We start from the raw sequence: 23,693 nt of genomic DNA on the forward strand, positions 1-23,693 counted from the left end.
ATGTTTCAGCAAGTTTAGCTTCCTGAGCTGCCTCCCTGCTGGCCTGGTGACAGAGCTGGCAAAACAGAGGGGAGGCAGGAATGTGCAGGGAGAGCAAGGCTACAGCTAGCTGCACTCTGAGCTCAGCTGCAGCGCCAAGCCAGACCCCAATCACAGCTTTGTCAGCACCACAGGACTAGAGATAAATCATCTCATGCCCTCTTCCAGCTAACAGTGCACATCTCTGCCTAAATGCAAGTGAAATACCATTTGCTGCTACTGAGAATTATAATATAAACAAAGAACTAATAAGGAAACCACTTACCCACCTACGTTTCAGCTGTCTCAGGGCTGCACTTTGTAGAAACACTTCTGTAGCCACCCATCACTCCCACACACCAATATTTCACTCATAGCTGATCTGTGTTAAAAATAATCATTGTTTTCCTTGCTGGGTTGTTCCTCATGTGGACCAGCTTCCTAATCAGGCTCACCACATGAGCACACAAACACAAGGAAGGGGGTGGCACTGTTTATACCAACAGCACCACAAAGAGAAACGCTCCTGATACCACACCCACAGATACACCTTTGTAGTTACTCTGCGCTGCAATTAAGTTATCAATCATACCTCGCTATCAGTGTAAAGGCACAGCAACACGGATGAACTCGATTTAAGCAGGCATTTTAACATGATGTTAACAGGGAACATTAATTGCAAAGCAAAATGGATACCAGCCCAACCCAGCAGCCTTCTGTAAGGCGACAGGTAATTTCATTTATACCATTTAAAACAGCCAGCTCGCTTCTTCAGGGTATTACAAATCCATCCAAAGCATGACAGAAAAAAAAAGAAAGAAAAAAATAAAAATAAAAAATAAAAAAAAAAAATCACACATTTTAACATCTACAGCACCGTGATTTTGTGGATGAAAACTTGGGTCTCTAACAAAGCAGCAGTTTGTTAGAAAACACAGGATGTAAAATGTTTTGGCAAAAAACATTAAATAAAATGCCCATAAAGCTTGCTGGCACTTACCTTGACAAGAATGGAAAAAAAATAATTTTCTCAATTCTAAGAACTAGGTTTGTATTTTAAATTAAATTTGTATGATACAATTCCAAAAAGAGGACTTCAACTACAAATCAGTAGATTTAGAGAATAAATAATTCACACAGAAAATACACAAACTCCCTTCTAGAGTTACTCCTGAGCTGAAAGCTCAGAGCAGTAAAATATCTATCCAAAGCACTGATCTCCCTTGTTATCTACCCAAAGCACTGGTCTCCCTCCCTACATTTCTCTACTCCAGCTTACCAGCATTTTTACAGTCAACTACCCATCTTAACAAATAGCTGTTTTAAGTACAGTAAACTGCTGTTCTAGTGTTGATACTGAACCTCCTCCCCTAAAGTAGTTAAAGAATCTTCTCAGTCCCTACAAGATAATTCAGCTGCTCAGGAAAGCCCCGGGAACAATGTGCAAGCCAACAAGCAAAATCCTAAACCAGCTTTTTTTGGTGTATTTTGTTGGTTTTCTGGACGTAAGATTCAGGGGAAGTGTTTCCAATCAAGAGTCTAAAATAAAAACCATTACCACGTTATTTCTGAGGTGCTTTCTTTTGCTCAAGGGAGATGTGGGATGCTGCCAGGTATCTGAGTAAGTTCATTACAAATGGATTAAGATGAGATTTCTGACTGAGAAGTTTTAGTTTAGTAAATATGTACACCCCCAAATCATTGGTCAAATGGAAAAAAAAAAGATGGTTTACACTTCAAGAGAAGATAACTGTTTAGAACTTTTGAGAATGAGAAATCTGTTTCAAAAGCCATTAAGTATAAAAAACCACCAAATGACTAAACACACAATAAGTACATGGTAATTAATGTATGCAATAAACTGACAAGAAAACTGGTAGAGCTTTGATCTCTTGAGCAGCTCGAAAATCAAGCTTGGATACTTTTCTGGAGTACATTATTTAGGTAGAAAGTTAACTGGTTTCAATTCAGGAGTAAATGGGTGAGATGTAATAGCTTATCTGAAAATGAAGTCAGACCAGGTTCTCCATTCTAGCCTTAAGCAAGGTATGACTAAGAACAAATGCTGGCACTGAAAAGTAAAAACAAAACAGAAGAGTAAACCTTTCTCCACTATTCAAGGATTTTTGAAAGCAATCAGAGCAAAAACTAAATCTGAACACTATATTGCTCCCAAGAACTACATTTTAGTATATCACCTCATTTCAAGTAAGACTGATGTACGTTACAGAAATGACTGAGAATCCTAAAACACGGAACAGTGAAAATAATGGGAATAAACATGCGTGGTTGCAAAGCATCTTTGGACAGAAAAATCAAAATATTTGCTATGTAACAAAGCTACAAAGTCTGAAGGTAAACTGGAAGATTTCATTAACATAACTGGTATTTTTGATCTACTACCTTTGATAAGGAGTTTCACATAACTTCAGTATGCTGTTAAGAAGAAATTTTCCAGAAGCACACAGGTCAGGTAACAGTATCACAAGACACTTGGTTGAAATTTGATTCCTAAAGCATGGTTACCAAAAAACAGTCTCCTCCTTTTTCGGTCTACCTTGGGATTTTTATACTCTTTTGTCTTTCCTGTATCACCTCATCTCCTGCCACAGGACTACCACTGCAAAATACTCCGAAAGCAACAACCATCCCTTTGGTACCAAAGGTGAGGTTTTATGACTCAGCAGGCTGATGATCATCACCACAACCTCACTTACATACTGTTTAGCATAGAAGGCCAGTTGGATGGAGCCACACAACACCTCAGATGACAGGACCAGGCACCGCTGCTTGACTGCCTGCTTCCCATTTGTTCCCTTGTCTTTGTTCAGCTAATCCTTAGCCCAAACACATCCAGGAAATCTCTAACATTGTTGCTGTTGAAGTACAACCATTTACAGGGCATGTGTATTTTTCATATATTGTGTGTCAATCTTATCCATTTATACAACTGTACAATTTATGTTCCCTGCAGTTTAACCTTAATTTCAGTACAGACAGTTGAGTTTGTGCATGCAATCCCATCCTTCAACTGAGATTTTATTTGATATCCTACTCCACATAACTCCTTAGACCCCACAGTTGTATAGAGATATCAAACTTGTGGCTAATGGGAACAGACTTGGAAATGCAGATGCACACGACCTCTTAGTAAACCTGACCTAGGTAAAGCTTCCTAGTGAAATGCAGCTATACTTTCTTTACAGTCAACACTCGGCTGCAACAAATCCACCTTTTTTTTTTCCCCCAACCCTTTAGTGCAAACAGTCCACAAGAGTAAGAGTCAAGATTATAAAATGGACAATGACCTTGAAATGAAGACATCCTGAAGACACACTCTGCCAAAAAATACTTTGCCATATAGGAACTGCATTCTAAGAGATAATACAACTTGTGAATATAAAGGTCTTGTTCACACGAGATTAAAATCCTTCCCACTGCCACGCTTAGAGCTTTACTTGCACACCAAGGCAAAAAAAAAAAACAACTCAAAAACCATAGAATCATAGAATCACCAAGGCTGGAAAAGACCTACTGGATCATCCAGTCCAACCATCCACCTACCACCAATAGTACTCACTAAATCATGTCGCTCAACACAACATCTAAATTTTCCTTGAACTGCAGGGTCAGTGACTCCACCACCTCCCTGGGCAGCCCACTCCAGCACCTGAGCATCTGGGCAAGAACTCTCCCACAATTCCCATACAGTCTGAAGTCTATACAAGCAGAGAAGATGGGTCAGAAGAGCACACACCCAACAAACATTTCAAAAAGCAGTTATTGCACAGTAAGTGAAGTTGACCCCGTATCAGTGTGGCTTGCACTCTAAACAGCCAGCAAGAACTTCAACAAATAAATAGTCATTAAAACAGTGCAACTCATTTCAACCCAATGCACCATCTGTCCCAGCTGCACAGCAAGCTTCCAATTTTGATATTGGCATGTTTTGGAAACACATCAGGAAATATGCTTAACCGGCGCAGAGAACTTTGGTCGTCAATTGGATTGAAACATCCATTTGTTACCTAGTCACAAAACACACAGAATTATCCAACTTACCAGGCTTTCATACAAAAAGGTCAGTCTTTACTGAAGCCAAGCAGCAAACAGGCAGATGGAGGATTCATTTGAACCCACCAGCATAGTAATGTCCTGGTGGAGGGGGCTGAAAACACAGCCAACGTTGTAACAGATCTGTGAGAACTACCCCAAAGATTTCATATTGACCTAAGAAGGGGGGAAAAAAGCAATGCCCCAAATGGTCAAGCAATATAACAGTATCACAGGTATTGACAGCCTGTGCATGTCTTCCCAATGAATTTACCCACACACAATATAATGCTGAATAATATCAAAACAGTTATTAAATACTGGATGCTTCCATAAATACATCAATTCAATGTAGTTATCTTTAATTGTTCTTGCTTCTTCTCTTCATTCAGAAAAAGAGCAGTACAAATAGCAAAACCAGATGTTATAATGCGATTAACATCACAAGCTCGCCTGGTGATTCAGTGCAAAACACAAGTTTTCTGTTGTCTTTAAGGACATTTCTGGGGAGAATTGAGAAACCAAATTCCTGTGAACATCTGTGTTTAAGACCACCCTTTAGTAAAACTAGAAGTCAACATCAACAATTTCAGTTTTGTGTAACAAGCAACCTATCATTCTGAACTTCACAGTGAAAAGAACTCCCAGATAAATTAGTATCTTAATCTATTCTGCACATCAAAGCAACAATGCTAATCTAGGCAGACAAAACAGGAGCAGGCTGAATGTAACCAAAAGCACACCTATTTTATCAGTAGCAACAAGTAGTTTATGAAAAGGAGCTACTGAGGTTAAGGTTAAAGAAAGTGCTCTTACAAGCAAATATTCATAAGGGTCACATTTAACGTCAAACATTTTAACACTGCAGGCAGATATCTTTGAAAACTGTTGGAATTGCAAACCACGTACTGAGTGAAAAGCTTTTGAAAGTTTAAGAGCTTCCCTTAAATATTGCATTTTACAATTTCAGAAGCCACGTTATCTTGAACTGGTCCCAGCACCACACCTATGTACGTGTGGTATAGGAGTGACTGGAAGCTGGAGAGAAGGATGTACAAAGCTCCAGTTTACTTATGAAATTCAGCTGCATTGCATTCATACCTCCTTTCCATTATTAGTACCTTGGCACTTTAACCAGAGATCTTGGTATTAGTTACGCAAAGGGAACAACTGAGACCACTGTGTACCTTTAAAAAAAAAGCCAAAAGAGTGAATACTGCTAATCAAAACAATTGTGTAATGCTCACTAAACACTGCAGATTAAATACTGAGCTACTGCATCAATTTTGGCAGTGCCAATCCCTGATTGCTTCCCTGAAAACAAACCAACAACAACGAAACAATAATTTCTTACTGCTCTTGTGAAATCTTGGACAGTTCAAATCATGACTCATGCGCAATATTTAAGTATCTTTACAAGTTTGTAATTCTCTACCAGAACCAGAGTAAGTTTAATCCTGAGCACCGCATTTATCTCATGGATAAGAAGGCCCCACTACCACCAACAAAAGGAAGGGTGGACCATGCAGCCTAGGGAGAAGTCACACATTTTTGCCTGGCTACTGGTCATAGTTTCATTGCTCTAAAGTGGCCATAAAAACAATTTCATTATCGTGTAAAGAGATACTACAGGAACCTGCTAAAATACATCATCTTGTATACCACTTTTACTGACACCTACAGAACACCTATGGACAAAGAAATAGGGCTGTAGCCTCTGAAACAGCTTCCTCTCACTTAATTTATGCAAAGGTAAACTGGTATAAAAATACAGTTATGCATGCAAAGTATAATTTCAAGCAAAACTAAAATTTGTTTAAAAGTTGGGGAAAATAAGGTTTTCATAAAAAGCATAATAGTTCAGTTTCAAGACAAACAACAGTATTGGTATGACTCACAAATCTAAACTTATACAAGCAGCATGCTGGCATTCTGCAACTCTGAGCAGTGCAATTTTTAACACCCACTGACACAGCAGTTCAAGTATCAAAAATTCTGCAGAAATACAGCTTCAGAAGTCCCTAAATACTTAGGAACAAGAATGGCAACCATTTACCCAGCACAGATTTTGTTTTAAGAAGAAAATAAAAATCCACTTACTCTTTCAACTTTACAGTACAGACATAAGACTTCACTCGAGCATACAAGTTAAGATTAAGCTTCTGACATTTAAGTCATTTCATCTGACTGACAGAAGTCATTCCTATCACTTTTTGAAAAGTCAACACAGATGTGAAGCATCCTTACCAACTCCATCACTGCCCCACTCAGCAGTAAATTATATTTCACAAACGCACAGCGTGATGCCTCTGGAAGTCCGTGATTTGCAGACATTAGTGTCTCCCCTCCCCAAGTGGGAGTGATCTGTGTACGTGCTCGATCAGCATTAAGACTAATTCAAGTAAGATCATAAGCTTCAAGCCTTCACATTAAGTATCACATTTTGTCCGGGCAGCAAGTCTGATTTCTAATGGCTTCTTTCACCTTGAAATTAATTTTCAGTAAACTAGAGGGGCAGCAGCATGTTTTATAAGCTTCTTACCCTACTTAGTATTTCAAGTTAAAAGGGTATCTTTGAAATGATAACTAAGTATTGTTTGAAAATATTTTGGCAGTGGCACAGAATCTCCAAAGAATAGCCCTAGATTTAACTCAATTATCCTTTTACAAGAATTGTGGTTTGAGAAAACACAACAACTTCATAAACATAATAATCACTAAGCTTAATAGCCTTTGGCAACAATGTTCCAAAGCAAGTTTGGGTATTCCAAGATAAACCATGAAAATGCGTGTCTCAGACTGCACAAGCAAACAAAACACTTCTGTCGAAGCAACACATTATATCTAGCAATGACTGAATTAGTCAACAGGAACGTTGCAGAAACTGCAACCCAAAATCTGCAAAAGCTACTTCACGTTCTAGAACAGAAATAGAAAAGAACTGGAGAAAAATTGGAGCTGCAGAAGCAGTGTGAAATAATCACGACACTACTTTACAGGGCACGTTAATCTCAGATATTCTACCCATTTATTGCAATTCCTTCTACACTGGAAAACACTCTCTCCCAAACAAAGCACAGAGGTTATTTATCACTGCAGAAATGGGAATTTAGAACTAAGAAAGCTGATACCTAGATACACACTAAGACAGTCCAACATTGTAATGCAGACTTTACAAGCAACAGACGATAACAAGCAGGTTTGACTAACTCAAGCACCCCAAATGCAGAACGTGCTAAAATCAAGCTTCTTCCCACTGATTCCCAGCGCCCTTTTATTATCAGGTCCCACTCAATCCCTTAAATTCTTCCCCTGCCCTACCTTTCCAAGCTCCTACAATGTCTGGTTCTACGTCTGCATCAGATGAGTTTTCTGTAAGGTCTGATCAGTGTAACACACTTCTTAATTACTTATTCTAAAGATGATACATGCTCTGATTCTGTTGTACAACTTCACAACAATTATTTAAGTCTTCATATAGATCCAAGATTACAAACCTAACATCCCTAGGCCCTTTCAAACAAACAACCCATTTATGCTGACTAGCTGAAAGTGCAGATTCATTTCTGCACATCACTCCATAAACTACAGTATGATAAAACTGTATTTTATAATTCAAAAATAAATACCACTTAAGTGTCTGGAAGAATGAACATTACACAAAGTACATGTTTCACTGGAATTCTAATTTAGTCTATTTCAGTTACCCTATATGTTTATATACATCCTATACACATACGCCATACACACACACACAACATCACAAGAGATAGGGCAGCAAAATGTAGTGCAGAAGGGAAAACAAACAGTTGGAAAACTTTTAAATAATATAGCACAGCCAGAACATATTCATCCCGTTTGTGCTGTGCCAGCAGCTGGAAGGCTGTGTTATGCTGCAAGCAGGGCTCCTGTCAGACTGAAACCTGCCTGGTGCTGCACACGTACAAATCTGCTGCTACAGCAGAAATGCAGACCAGCTCCCCAAACAGCGGGGTCACTAAGAAGTTAGTTTATTTACAGGAAAGGATGAGAGAAACAGTATGAGAACTCCAGTTTATAGGAAGAAATGGGGAGAGAAAGATTAATCCTAGCGTGCAGCTGTTCTAAAGCAACGAAGTCCTTTCTGTACTATGGGACAAAGCTATACTTTCTGTTTTAAAGCCCTCATAAACAATTTGCTTCCCTCTAAGTAGTAAAAAGCTTAAGTTTATAAATTGCTTGTAAATTTTAGATCCAACTCAGAACTTACAAATGGAGGAAGCTCTGACCTCTGGTATGTAATTCATCAAGGCACACCAGATGACGTTTTCCTATGTGCCTCTTGCTTTGGTCTAAAGTTTTAATGATTTCAAATTGTAGAGGCAGATAAAAGAGTGAAAGCTGGTCAAGGCCCTTGGTTATCAGCCAAAATATGTTAATTCCTCTAGGTCATAACCAGTTTCTAGACATATCTTCCAACACAGATGGATCATTTGAGGTCTGTAACTGAGCAGAAGGAAAACTCCTGTTATCTGCAATCAAGGAAATGTAGAAGAAATACAAAGTTTTCATTTCAGAAATTTCATCTTTCAGTTCTTCTCCACACCAATCACTCTCAAATTATGTTTAATATTAGGTTTAGATAAAAAGAGCCTTTATCTGCTGTCATAGTCTCCAGGGTTGCATTCAGTAGAACAATGATCCAGTGTCCCTCCATAAATCACTTGAGCTCCTCAAAAAGTCTCTGATGAAAGAAACTACTGCAAGAACTTAATTTAAGACTCAAAACATGCAACAAGTTTGACTAGTGCATACATCATAATAGCGCTGCTGATCAGCCTACCTTACTGCCCACTCCCTTTGCACTGTAGACAAGCCCCTGATGTTCCTCAGATACAGCAAAGGTTGCTTCCAACCAGAAGCAACCAAGCTGGGTCTGTTTCTATCACAGCTGCTACTGAATGGTCGTTAACACCTCCAGAATAATCACTTAATCTGTCGTGATCTCGATCAAATGCAATGAACTTTCCCTGAAATCCACAAGCTGATGAATTGGTTCCACACAGCCCCACACTACCTCCTGCAGAAGTCTGCAGATGAGTGTGGCAGGACTGCCTACCTTTAATGGGGCCCATAAGCATGTCAACTTCCTTAACTTTCCCCATTCAAACAGCCCTTCATCAGTTGCACCATATTTATTTATTTCATCTAGAAAAACAATTCTTAGCTGCTGAGGTGATGCTTATTTTCTTCTTACTGTAGCCACTGAACCAAAGCCAAACCGGGTGAATAAATCCATATGTGTATGCCAATTTTTGTAACTGATGTACTGAAATGATAGCTGATTTCTTCAATCCTTAGAACATCAGGGCTCCCCTGCTGGTCATCAGACCGCCCAGGGAACAACGACCACAAAAACCCCAACCTCAGCATACTGCCCACGTGCCACTGGATACTGATGTGAGAGCTTCCTGAGAACCACGTATCGCTGATGCTGCCCACTTCAGCTACACATGCAAACACCTCTGTCCTGTCACTGTCACAGGTTTATGCCATTGACAGTGACACACCTTACACAAAGGGCATCTTTTAGACTAGCAACAGTCAGCAAAAGAAGAAAACAATACTAGAATACATGTATAAACAACACACAAAACACATGAAATGCGCATGAAAAATCCCAGAGCACCACAAGAGCCACGGTTACAGTTCATTATGTTAGGTGCAGGCTGACAATCATCACACACTTCTAGGGAAGCATTCAGACCTTTCCTGGAACCAAAAGGAAGTTCTAGGAAGCAGCAACCACCGTTAGCCAGGAGCTGATGCATATGGTTCACTGTGCTGCTGAGGTGCCAGTCCTGCCTCACGCAGGAGGCAAACACTGACCCACACACACATCAGCCACTACACTGCTGCAGAGCACAGCACGGCCTTTTAAAACAAGCAAACACCAATCTGCAAGGCACGCTGTAGAATGATTTACAAACAGTTTGATCAGCCACATACAAGACAGTTGTGCAGAGCAAACAGAAGAAAAAGTGCACTGGCTGTTCCAACCTGCAGTGCCTCTGCTTCTAGGTTACAATGAAAATGAACTACTGACATCCAGTTGAACTATCAGCACCTCACCCAGCCTGGTTTTAGTCTCACTGGTGCTTAAAAGCAAAACATTCACAAATACGGATTTGAAACTGAAAGAAATGTTAAATGAAGTCTGTTATTAGGGTTAGCCTACGAGGAACTCTGTAGGAGTTTAGCTTGAAACACACAGAATTGTACACCAAACATTTTGGTGATAGTTTCAGCTACGTTTTCTTTTAAAGTATAGGCTTACATGCTAAAGATGCCTCCTTACCCCTTCAGGTTTTACATTATCTTTAAACATGTCTATATCTTATTCCACAAAGCTATAAAAATTCAAAAAAAAAAAAAAAAAAAAAAAAAGCAAAAACAAAAACCCACCCACCTCAAAATAGTCAATATGTAATGATAGGTAATCAATGACCTAACTCAAAAAATGTCTCTCATCTTGGAATTTATTCACATACATTCACTCTTACAGTGAATGTAAACCACATTTTCTCTCAAATCACAAACAGCTTAATCCACAGTATCTACTATTTGAGGTAAAATACAACAATATTTTTACTGTTCACTGAAACCCACTCAACTTTATTATTCCATCTTTTCAAGCACTCCTCTGTTTTCTTTCCCCTTTTGTTCTGAAGTCAAGAAATACCAAAGGGTTTCTGGAGCTACATCCCCTTGATACAACACACTTGAGAAACTACTTTTCATACGGAACTAATTTACAGTCTAACTACTTAAAAGCCTCATTACTACAGCATTTCACATATTCCTCCTTAGCTGACAGGGAAGTTTCATATATTTCATTTCACAAAAAAGCTTGCCCTCTTTTCAGCTGCTGGATTACGTCCAATTTTTGACAATTTGAATGCCAGCATTTCTACAACACTAATGATGGAGCAGAATATGAAGCTGAATGCACCCAAATGACAGAAAAGAGCTGAAGAGTTTCTTTCCGTAGAAGAATGAACGTTATCTGACCCTTCCTCATCTACTCCTCCCCCCAATAATTTTAGCTAATAATCACCAACAAAACTCCATTAGAAGAGCAAATCCAACACATCTAGGTCACTCATTTTTATGCAGGACATTGGAAAACAACATGAAAAAAAAAGCTGTCTGCCACCTCTAGATTTTTTTAGCATTAGAAAATAGATTTTCCTTCAAGTATGTTTATTTTCTTGAAAATTTGCTAGAATTTCATGTAATCACACACTACAGTAGAACATAAAAACTATGTCAGTCAATTTCAAAGTAACTATTCTATATGTAGTACATGGAAACTAAGATTTTTTTTGGTGCAGAAGTTTAACACTGTATATTTCATGCATAGTATCCCATTTGTTCCAGTACTAAAACTTACACTGAAGGCAGAATGTTTCCACAAGGCACAATCCCCCACACTCTGCTCACAGGGCAAGTGAGCCAGGCACCATGCAGCCTGGCATCTCAAAATCAAAGCAGGAGCACTTGGATGTATCACAACAACAAGTGTGTATCACTCTACTTGTTAGCATGAAAGCAGTCAACCTTTAATTACTTTATTTAATCTTTCCCCAAAAGAGCTACTTCTCATGAAGCTCTCCAAGTTGCAGCTACAAGGTTTACTCCTCCTTCAGACATCTTCCTACACCAAACTACAAAGTACCCACCTGCTGGGTCTCCTTTGCTCCCACAGAGTTCAAAAGCAGTAAATAGCAAACTGAATGGCGTATACAGTAGTTGCACCTATTTATCTTACAGACCTGGCTGACTTTTCTCACCTGCAGTTGCACCAGAGTCAAAATATTAAGTGTAGAATCACAGAATGGCTTGAGTTGGAAGGGACCTCAAGGATTACGGATCTCCAACCCCTCTGCCATATGCAGGGCCACCAACCTCCCCATTTAATAGTAGACCAGGCTGCCCAGGGCCCCATCCAACCTGGCCTTGAACACCTCCAGGGACGGGGCATCCACAACCTCTCTGGGCAGCCTGTGCCAGCACCTCACCACTCGCTCTGTAAAGAACTTCCCCCTGACATCCAACCTAAATCTTCACTCCTTCAACTTAAAATCATTTCCCCTTGTCCTGCTGTTTTCTCTACCCATTCAAAGAGCTGACTCTCCTCCTGTTTGTAGGCTCCATTTAGGTTCTGGAAGGCTGCAGTGAGGTCACCCCGCAGCCTTTTCTTCTCCAGGGTGAACAAGCTCAGCTCCCTCAGCCTGTCTTCACAGGGGAGGTGCTCCAGCCCTTCAGTTCTTAAGCAGAACCTTAAAAAATATTGAGTTCCTCAAAATCATGCTCCAATTTACATATCAATAGATAAGCACAGTGGAAGCTACCAGAGGTGTGATGTGAACATAAAACTTGATTTAACTGCTTGGAAACTGATTTTTTACGTTTGTTTTTGTGAGCCCTAAAACTTTAATATCTAAACTGAGCACAACCAGTCCAAGGCTGCTCCAGGCTGAGCTTCGAGAGAAGTCAGTGATACTTATGTCCCTTGCAGGGGAGACAAGATGGGGACAGACCATACCCTAGATAAGTGTTACTGACTTATTTTAATGTTAGCAATGAAGAACTCACAAAAAAATTAAAAAATAAAATAAAGTTAAATATGTACAGTATCAGCATAATCACACCTTCAGAAAGGTGTTTTTGTTTTTAAATTCTATGCTATTAACAATATTAAGCTACGCTTCACTGTCATATAAAACGTTTTAAAACACACACTTTGAAGTGAATCGCATCCATTTAACAAACATGACTATGTAGCACAGGTGACTTAATACATACAAACTCTTCAAGAGAAGTAAACTTCAACTTTGCAGGTACATGAAATTGTGCTTTAAGGATCAACTTAGATAGACTTAACAGGGCAAGGAAGTCTGATGCAGGAAGAAATATATATTTATTAAGCAAACAAACTGACACTTATGGATGAAAGTCACAGTAAAAGAAAACACATATGTGAAGGTCAGATGATCCACATTCACTGAAGGCACAGAAAATCCAAGATAAATAACTAAAACTTCAGATTTCGAAGGGCAGCTCGTTGCCCTTTACTAGTAGAAATATTTCAAGATCCTAAGTGGCCATAAGTATCTGAAAATAACAGCCATAATACATACTTACACTCAAAGAGTCTTACAGAAACTAGAAGCTTATCTAAGTTTCTGGCCTGTGTTGTGCCCCTAAGACAAAACAAACATTGCTCCAGAACTGAAGACCTAAAAGACAATCAGAAATCGCTTTCCCCACTTTTGTTTTCAAAACAGGTTCTGGAACTTGGAGGAGGGGGAATGTAAGCACTAGGTAAGAAAGGTTTACCCACCTACCTGCCTACCTGAAAAAGGAGCAGTGGGGGCAGGGTGAAAGGAAAATAGTTTCAAGTCTATGTAGCACATTCCCCTCTTCCCTTCCCGTATACATTCTTTTCTAGTCCAGCAGCTTTTAAGAATGAAGCATTATCAAGAGTTGCAGGACTGCCCGATTGGCATGTATTACTCAAGATATCTCTAAACATAGGCCTAACAATATTATAATGCTAAATAAATCCCATAGAATTACAGTACGGTTTGGTTTGGAAAGGACTTTTAAGACAATCTAGTTCCAACCCCCTGCTGTAGGCAGGGACACCTCCTTCCAGACCAAGTTACACAAAGGTCCATCCAGCCTGACTATAAAATTCAATGCTCAGAGAACAACTTTTTGGATAACTGAGTATAACGTTAGCTTGTTCATTACTTTTTGAGATCTAAAATGTTCCAGCCAAATGCCTTTTACTAACAAAGATAAATGGAATGGCATTCTTCCCAGCCAAACTGCAAGTAAAGAGGATGCTTTCTCACTAAAAATCAATGCCACATCCTAAAACATATACTGTAAATGAAGATAAGAAGAGAGATTCACATTCACACAGAACATCATTCACACATTTGTTAATTAAATGCTTTTAGGAACCTCAAAGGAAGGGCTAATCATTTTGGAGAAAACCATCTCCAAGCTAGCTACACAAACACTGCATGGACTGATGCAAAACTTTCAGCTTACTTTGGCATTGATGTTGGTGCACCTAATAAAATTAACACTAGAGCTGCTCTTTCACAGTTGTTGCTGTACAGATTGATGAGCAACACACACCATGCTTTCAAAGCCTGGAAGGCTGCTCAGTGGTCTTAAGGAGAAGGAAACAGGGCAGCTGCTATGACTCAGAAGTGATTCATGACTATTTAATTCTATCATCCTAGAACTCTGCAAAGACAGGTACAGCAAGTTAAAGTAGTTAAACTATTGTAATCATTATAATTGAAAGCAAAGTCTAAATAATCAATAGGGAAATCACAAGTCATTTGTGATCCGATCTTCCATGAGACATAAAAAAATATGTAGGAGTCAGGTGGCTTCTCCTATTCATTAATAAAGGAAAAAAAAAAAAAAAAGAAAAAAAGGTTGCTTCTGCTGAGATCAACATTTGTTCTGCAATAAGCATGCCACTTAGTGCTGTGTTTACTGCAGGTTTAATTCCATTTGTGTGTCATCTAAAGAAAAGCTCCAGACTTCAACAGACTTGTCTTGCCCAATAAAATTTTTACAGAGCAGCAAAGAATATTTACTAATTGAAATCATGTATGAAGACCACAAAATCTGTAGTCCCACAGCAAAGTTTAAAGCACATCACTAGTGCTTCTTTCCTACTGCAGACTAAGGAAGTACAGCCATCAGACAAGAGAATGAAATTTGGAAGACATACAGCAGTGTAATTGTCATAGGTCTGTATATTTTTATTCATTTACTTTTAATAGAAAGGTGGCATGCATCCCCTCTAGCTTCAGTAGATGAAAGTGTAGTTTATCTGTATAAACAGAGACACAATGGGAGGGTACTCTAATAACCCAAAAGCAGAGGTGTAATCATTTTCTCTTGTAGCAGAATTAGCACATACAGTATGATAACACTCAGAAGGTATGCCATGTGAAGGGCATGCCATGTACATAAATGAAGAGATAGACCATGAGCAGCAAGGCAAAAGGAGAGTACGATGTGGAAATACAAGATGCAGACTGTTCAGACTCAAAGACAACTAATGCAGACCTGATGAGGGGAACCAGCAGACAGGCAGACTACTGAAACATCTCACTGGCTGCACCTCACACCAATGGCAGAGATGTGAATTTCAGGAGAGGAGGGAGGAGGCCCTTGAAGTACTCCAGATGACAGATACAGGCCTAAACTTTGTTTGTTAAGACAAAAAAAGAAAATGTAATCTTGGGAGATGATGTTTGGATAAGGAAAAAGGATAGGAATTAAATTTGACTGCGGATTGAAGGAGAAGGGAAAAAAAGAGGGCAACTCCCTAACTACTGCCTTGGGCGACAGAGGATTACAGTGCTGTCAGCAGCACTGCAGAGAGCAAATGAGTTAAGTTAGAGAGAGATGATAATGAGTTCTGAGGCATTCAAAATGTTTATGATAATGAGAAGCACTGCAAGGCAATGCAGGGCTGAATGAAGGCACGCAGAGCCATGAAGCTCCACAAAGAAACATGGTAAGCTAAACCAAGGAGATAAGACACAAGCTTCCCAAAAATACTGCACACGTTGGGATTACAGGGAGCAGGAGGACAGAAGATGCCTTCAGCAAGCAGCACTGCAAGCTTCTTGTTCCCAAGAAAGGACAAGGCCTTGGCAGCCTGGCAACCTTCCACATGTCCTATCTTCTCCTACTCCCACCAAACCAAAGCAGCTCTTAGCTGTATGCTTTCTAAAAGCACAACTACACTTGGAAAATGTAAATACGAGTTTGGCCTGTGATAACTATTCCTGTTACAATTACTGCAGTCATTTAAAAGGAAAAGTTTTTTTTTGTTTTTTTTTTTAATGAAATCATTCATCTAATTACACACTTCAAACAGTGCTTGGATTTCTGAAAAACACAATCAGACACAAGGAAAAACCTAAGAAGAGCATTATACCCCCTGCTTCTAATGGTTGAAAAGGCTAAACCTCCTGGGTGACAGCAAGGATTAACCTGAGTTCAATATCTTTATTTTTAATTATTAAACAAAACAACAATACTATGCCTATACAAAAACAAATAGATGTGTGTGTGTGTGTGTGTGTATAAAAACCAAATCCAACTAACAGTCTCCAAGACGTCAGAATAATCGTAACAAATGTCCCTGGAGAAGCAGCCCTCCCCATGTTTGCTTGGTATCTTAATTTGCCTTTGGTTTCAAAATCCTGTGCTTGCCAAGAGCTATTCCTTTCAAAACCTCAGGAATTCCATTACTAGTTTTAAGCTAAATTAAAGGAAAATAGAAGCATTCAATGCACGGCAAAAGTATGCACACAGCGTTTGTTGATACTCATAAATAGACTGAAAAATTTCATCGTCTGAAGGATAACTGCTGCACAGTGAGCTCTGTTTGTGCTGTACAAGTATGTAAAAAGCTGCTGTTGTCATCTCAGAAAAGCTCAGCAGAAGAGACATTGCTATCACAATGGAATACAGTTTGCACTAGATCATCCATTTTTTACTCAAAGCTTATATGTAAGCCAGAGCTTGTTTTTTCTGCAGAAGATAGTGGGAGTTTCCCATGTAAAGCTGCTGCTTCAACATCTCCACTTGGGGAAAAGATGGCATCATATGCTAAGGAACAGCAAAACAAGTCAACTCTCTGCACTGCCAAATATCTGACAAATTATGAAACCAACACATTCTGTCTCAGAAATACGTTGCCACATGCTACTACAAAAAAAAGTACTCCATATAAGGACAGAGCTTTATAAAAGCTTTTTATATTTTCCATCTAATATTGTTCATCTTTCCAAAGCTCAGCCAACAAACAGTGTTACCACACTCGTTTTTACTGACTGGCTTACAGTAACACTGAGATGCCCCCAGCTGTACATCGTGCCAGGTGTCACACTAATGCACAAGGTAATATCTCAGTCCAAAGAAGATCTGCCTGAAAGACAACTGCCTGATGTGTGATGGTAAATTCGAGCAGGTAAGAACCACTTTGTGATTGCAGGAATTCAGTGGACCTGTCTGATGACGTTTTACGCCTTCCATCAGAAATACAGGAATTCAGGTACCAGCATTCTGCACAGAGGGTCCATTTTCTCCTTGCAAAGGCAGGAAATTAAAGCAACTTTTCACTACTGAGTCAGCACACAGTAATGGGTCAGTGGTTTACAGCAACCGTCACCACCATAGGAATGACAACAGCAGCATCTCAATGCTGCCAGGACCAAAATCATTAGGAAGAGAAGCCAAGGGAAAGAAGTCTGATCCTCTGACTCAAAGTGCTAATGGAGACCCAGTCTCTCCCATAGTCAGAGTATAGACCAGAACTCCTCTCACTTTCTCAGATGTGCTAATTGCCCAGTAGTCCTCACAGACATTTCATATATGATTTCTGAATCAGAATTGCCTGAGTGGAAAAGGTGTACAAAAAAAGCTGTAAAGTAAGAAATACACAAGAGTAGCTTTGATGTAAGAACACACTTCTGGGACCTTTGGTAAAATCTCAGTTCAATAACCCACCAATACAGAGGCATTTTCACCAACAGCCAGCACTGGATGAGAACCTTTAGACCAAAAGGAAGGAAATGAGGTTCTGCAAGAAGAGCTGGCAGGTCTGCTAACTGTGGCAGACTCTGGAAGTTAAAGCAAAGGCAGCCAAAGCGGCAACAGCATGCATCATAACCATGTTCTGCTTGGAGGAGGAACAAGAGGAACACATTCTGTAACACAGGTATTAGTGTTTGTCAACTGAGATCTAAGTGAAAAGTCTGGGGATTATCCTGGGCCACCTGAGAGTGAGTGGCACAGTAAGCACAGCTCACACGGCAAGAACCTCAGTGCCCTCCAGATGGACGTGAAGGCATTTCAGGAGAACAAATAGGACATGAAACTAAAGGATTCAGAAACAAGGGAAGGAAATAGCAATCACAACACTTCCACTAATTAGAAAAGAATACATACAGTCCATCTCAAACATGCAAAAATCATGACATTTTATTGCACGAACATCAGAAGAAAAACTACTAGTTTTCTTATTAAAGCAATTTCAAGCCTGAAGGAAAGACTGAAATTCTGGAGGATCACATGGCTCCATGGGCTTTAACAAAGAGTGAACTACATCAGCTGCTGTGATTGCAGCCACCCAGACTGAGGCAGTGAAGAGGAATCTGAAGGGAGTGCTATACTGGAGAATGCTTCACACACACACACACACACACATGCTTACATACTTACATGAGGAGCAACTACACACCACATTATAACCTGTTTAGGTCTGAAATGAAAGTTTACATATAGCACTGATTACACAGAAGGGGCAACAACAAAAAAAAAAAGAAAAGAAAAAAAGAAAGTGATGCATGAGAGTGGACAATGCAAAGCCTGCTACGTTGTGCCTGCTCCTGTACCACTTCTGCTCAGCTAAAAAAAACACCTGCTATGCTGCATGGAATTACACCTCTGGACTCCAGTTTTCAGCCAATCGCTCCTCAAATGGCTTAGATGAAGAACAATGTTACTTAGTAGCCGGCAAAACCAACATCCATTAAATCTGTTTCAGAAAATGCGACTGAGAAGCTACAGGTAGATAACCGTTCCCAGCAGGCACTGCTGCCCACTTACTGCCATTCAGTCAACAGGGGTGATCATTTGTAGAGATCTGCAAGAGCCAGAATCACAGAAGGACACACGCATCCACTTCAGAGAGAGTTCACTGAGCTGACAGCCCAGTGAAAACAAGCAGAGCTACCGCTGCCCTGCGCCGCTCAGTGTGCCTCAGGCAGGCAGCGCTGCTAACAGCTTCTGTGCTGCAAAGGATCGATAGGCACGGCAAGCTACGGCAGAGCAGCAGGGACAAACGGCTGGGGTACACAGTCTCTAAAACTCTCCTGAAACATCAAACGAAACTTCTGTTACAGCCTTGAAGTCCTAAGACAGATTTGGAAAACCACTAAGCACTGCCTCATCACTTTAACAGAAGAGTCACATGCTGCCTCCTGGGAAACTGTCTGAAGCTAACAGCATTAAGTCTCAGGTCAGCCTCAGCATTTTCATCGTTTGTTGTTATTGTTGTTCAATTTAGTTATTACTGCAGAATATCCTGCAGGTTTCTTAGCACACACTGATAACTATCTTATTTTCTTAGTCTTTTTTATGTTTCAAAGCTCAATACATACACAACAAATTCATTGTCTCAAGAATCCAGTGGATGAACAGGAGTTATAAGCAGGAGCATATTTTTTCCATTAACTATCACTAAATTAAACAATAGGTATCAAGTAAAAATAGGAAAAAAAGAAAAAGGGCATCAGGATACAAAAGAGCAGGACTCTTCCCTTAAGATGCCTTCAAAGTGCATACTGAAACCATAGTCACATTGCCAAGGATTAAGGGATCTCAGGTTTTAAGTATGCCGACAAACCACAACCAAACAATGCATCCAAACCCTCGGTGCTCAGCCCAAGCCCAACCTCACCAAAGTCAGCCAGGATCAAGCACACTCCAGGCCAGCACAATGTGTCCCTGTTACCAGAAGCAACCTGCTCCCCTCACCTCCATTTGTGCAGCACTGCACCAGCCTCATCCTCACCCTGCACACCCCATTGGGAGCACCTCAGCCCAGTGCTGCACGGGCACCTGCCTGTGCCCAGGAGAAAGGAGCAGCAAGGGCTTGGGAGCAAACAGGACTGACTGTAATCTCCTGTAGTGGAGATGGTCCGTGACAGCAACACATTCACACAAAATGGTTTGGTTCCAGCTGAAGTCCCATAGTGCTGTCCACAGGTCAAGGCCCAAGCGGCCCCGCTCTTCCCCTCAAGCACATGGGTCCCACCACAGCTTTCACAAAACACCCAGTCCCAACCTCCCAAGGTGCCAGTCCAGGACATCATCATGGAATGAACCACAGAATGGTTTGGGTTGGGAGGGACCAACCCAGTTCCAACCTCCTGCCACGGGCAGGGTTGCCATCCACTAGATCCATCTTCCCAGGGCCCCATCCAACCTGACTTCAAACACCTCAAAGATGGGGCATCCTCAACTCCTCAGGGCACCCCACAGAAAAAACTACTTGCTGTCATCGGCTCAGCTCCATAGGCAGTACTCCCAGCACAAGGAGTGAGCAGGGGGCAGGCTGAAAGGCAGAACGTCCAGTCATGACCCACAGCTGATGCTGCAAAGTGCACCTGTGTACCACCCCATTTTACATTTAAGTTTGCCACAGCAGCTCAGCGTGATGATTCTAATACATTTCTTTTTGAGTTTAAGCATCAGCATTTTTTGGAAAGCTAAGCAGCCACGGTCTGCTTGGGCACAAGCAGCAGGAGGTGGGAGCAGGTAAATGCAGTAGCCAGCTTCACTCCCTGTGTGCTGCAAAAATGAAGTCTTACGCTAACATAGTAACCATACTTTCACCAGACATTCTATTTTGCATCACCGTAAAAACATAAATGCAATAGAACTAATACAGCCATGTTGAATATTATTTCAATTGTAGTTTATTTAACACAAGGAATTTAAACAATAGTTCAGGCAATTAAAGCGGTCTCGTAAACCTCTCTGCTAAAGAGTGAATTTCAGACACCACTCAAAGAGCTGTATTGCTGAAACTGTAAGACTCGGGGGTCACAGAAGTGAATAATGCTGACTGCAGGATCAGAACTTTACTAAGCATGGATATCACTATTTTCAAGCTGATCCTTGAGAAGTAAATTACTGTAAGTAGTAGTACACACTGACTGCTAGAAATAACCTTGCTAACTTTACTAAGCAATTACATTTCTTACTGCATTGGTAGATTTAAAAGGGAATCGTTCCCACAGCAAGTCAGTATACTTGTTTATACCCATCCGGCTAACAGAAGAAAGAAATGCAATCACATCAACATAGCAGACAAGAAGTATCAACCCTCCAGATCAAGAAAGGGGCAAATGAAGTTCATACTGACATACACTGAACCTGCCTTTGCCAGTGCCATCTATTTTCCTACAGTTTATGAAATTCTCCTCTTCTTACAGAGCTGCATTCTTCCACAGACTGCCTATTAAAGACTGCACAACTCCTCTTTAACCAAAGTTTCTTATAAGATTAAAAAGTGCTCTAAGTTTCTCTGTAGGAACTGTACTGAAATGAGAACAATTTATTTTGACTACAGCTAACCACCAGCTTTGAAGACAAGACACCAAACTGGAAAGTGAGCAAAAAGCTGTTTAACCAAATATAAATACAACTGCTGGAACGTTGTTTCAACAAGCATTTTCAAAACATTCTTGATACATAGGCAAATAAACCCAGGACTTCTCAGTCAAGAAATAATGTTCTTAATCACTTTCCATTTGTGATGCAGGGAATATTTTTGGACCTGAACTGGTGACTCACACTGATACCAATGCACATTTGTCTTGAAGCAGGCTCCAACACCGCCCGCAGGACGGCTGTGCTGCTCAGATGCACTTGCAAACTGAGGAAAACAGACAGGGAACCTCGCTGGCAGTTCTGCTGATCCAGACAAGCAAGCAGATCTCAATCTGGATTCAGTGGATCTGAACGTTTCTTCGTACCAACCCACTATTAAAGCAGCCATGTTCCTCTAAATACAAATGTACTGCAGAGCCAGCAGCGTGGACTGAATGAGAGTCATCACACAGAATGACCTGTATAGCTAATGCCATTAAAGCAAGGCACAATACACGTCTGTGCTTCTTGCTCGTTACGCTAAATGTCACTTTGTCACTAACACTGTAAGTGAAAAAAAGAAAAAGCTAAGAGACAGCACGGTGTCATCTCTGACCAACTGCCCAACAGCATTCCTAACCACTCCTCACAATCACCACCCCTTGTGCTTTGATGCTGTGCAGGACACGGAGACCGGGAAGCCAAGAGAGCATCCCAGAGAGCCACGGCTCGGACAGCGAACTAAGAAAGCCCTTTCAACCTCTGTGATCCTCCACATCCATCCCTCCCGAGCTCGCAGCGAGAGGAAGGGCCCCAACGCGCTGCGGAGAGCGGCCGTGTGCCGGGAGCAGCGGCAGAGGAGCGCCGGGAGCGGCGGCCCAGCGCTTGACAGCTGGCAGGGCATGGCAGGACCCATGGCAGCGCGCAGCCGTGCGGGCACAGCCGCTCCCGCATCCCGCTCCTGCCCCCGGCAGCCCCCGCCGCCAGGCCGGCCCGGCCGGCCCTCCGCTTTTGTTCCGAACCCGCTCCGCGCTCTCCCGACCGCGCTCGCTCGCTCCCTCCCTGCCCGCTCGCTCGCTCGCCCGCCCTCCCGCCGCTCTCCGGCCGCAGCCCCGCCCGCCCGCGTCGCACCGCCGGCTCCGCACTCCGGCGGGGAAGGAGCGCGGCCCCGGCCGCGGGGCAGGGGCGAGGGGAGCCGGCCGGGCACCCCGCGAGGCGCGGCCCGGACAGGGACGGGGGCAGCGCCCGCACCCACCTCCGCCATGAGCCCGCGCCGGCCGCCGAGCCAGGGCCGGGCCGCCCACCACCACGGGGGCGAGAGGCGGCCCCGCGTCCGCGGCGGGGAACGGCGGCGCCTCCCGACTGCGGCGGCGACAGGGCCTCGCTCTGGGCCGGACTCCGCCGCACAACTTCCGGAGCGCGGCGGCAACGCCTTCCGGGGCGGCCCGGCCCCGCCGAGTCGGGCGCGGTGTCGCCGCGGCTCGCCATAGGTCCGCCGGCCGGCGCCGGCTCCCGTTGGATCGCGGAGCCGCTCGGTGCGTCCCGCCTTCCCGGCGGCGTGTGACTGCTCGTAGGGCGGTTGCGGCTATCTGGAGTCTCTTGGAGAGGCGATGAGAGAATGTAGTCTTACGTCCTCTCTCCTGACGGCGGCCACAGCGGTGCTCCCCTCAGGCACCGCCCGTACGAGTGCGGGAGCTGGAGAAGTTGAATGCTTTGCAGAGATTTTCTTCAGCTGCACAAATGATGATGCCTGCAAGGGAGCGGGAATACGGCTGTTATTTAGGGCTTGTGCCGTGACAGCTGCTGTGTGTGTGAGCCCGTGCTCTGAGATCTGGATGGAACAAGGGTAGGGCATGAGATTTGGCTGTAGTTGGGTCACATAACGAGAAGGCACCAGCAAACATCATTATCTAGTATGCTGCATATGCTCATGTCCCATAAATATGGCATATCTCGTGGCTACAAAGCAACAAGCTGCTCTCAAGACAGTCATCTGCATCACCTACATGTCCTTTAGGTCCTTTGATATGCAGACTCGCCTTTATGTTGGCTGTCAGCTCAGCTGCCGTTGTTTGTTTCAAACTGTGAGTCTACATCCAAGCAATATTACTATATTGCAGTTTTCCATAGCCTCCTCAGCAGCATCTGGATAAGCAATGAAAAAGTCTGCACCGCTCTCTTCTGTTGGGTCTTTATTTCCTGCTCCCTCTAATTCTCATCATGCCTTCACCTGCTCATATAAGCAGCTGAGCTTGAACTGTATGTCAAGCTTGGTTCCAGGCTGGGTAGCACACTGTCTCTTTGACAGCTAAGTTCTCTATCTTCTACTGGTTGCTGGTCTTACCTACAATCATTTTTCATCATCCCAA

General features: G+C 42.1%; 1 protein-coding gene across 1 annotated transcript in view; it reads right to left on the bottom strand.

Moving 5' to 3' along the window:
- The window catches only part of FRS2 (fibroblast growth factor receptor substrate 2), a 47,982-nt gene extending 25,280 nt beyond the window's left edge, over nucleotides 1-22,702 (bottom strand). The window contains exon 1 of the mRNA XM_052668966.1: nucleotides 22,580-22,702. The gene's annotated coding sequence lies outside the window, so the exon portion shown is untranslated. The remainder of the gene's footprint in view (nucleotides 1-22,579) is intronic.
- Nucleotides 22,703-23,693: the final 991 nt, after the last annotated feature.

Source organism: Tympanuchus pallidicinctus, unplaced genomic scaffold (genome assembly GCF_026119805.1).
Source record: "Tympanuchus pallidicinctus isolate F22 unplaced genomic scaffold, pur_lepc_1.0 scaffold8, whole genome shotgun sequence".
Taxonomy (NCBI): Eukaryota; Metazoa; Chordata; class Aves; order Galliformes; family Phasianidae; genus Tympanuchus; species Tympanuchus pallidicinctus.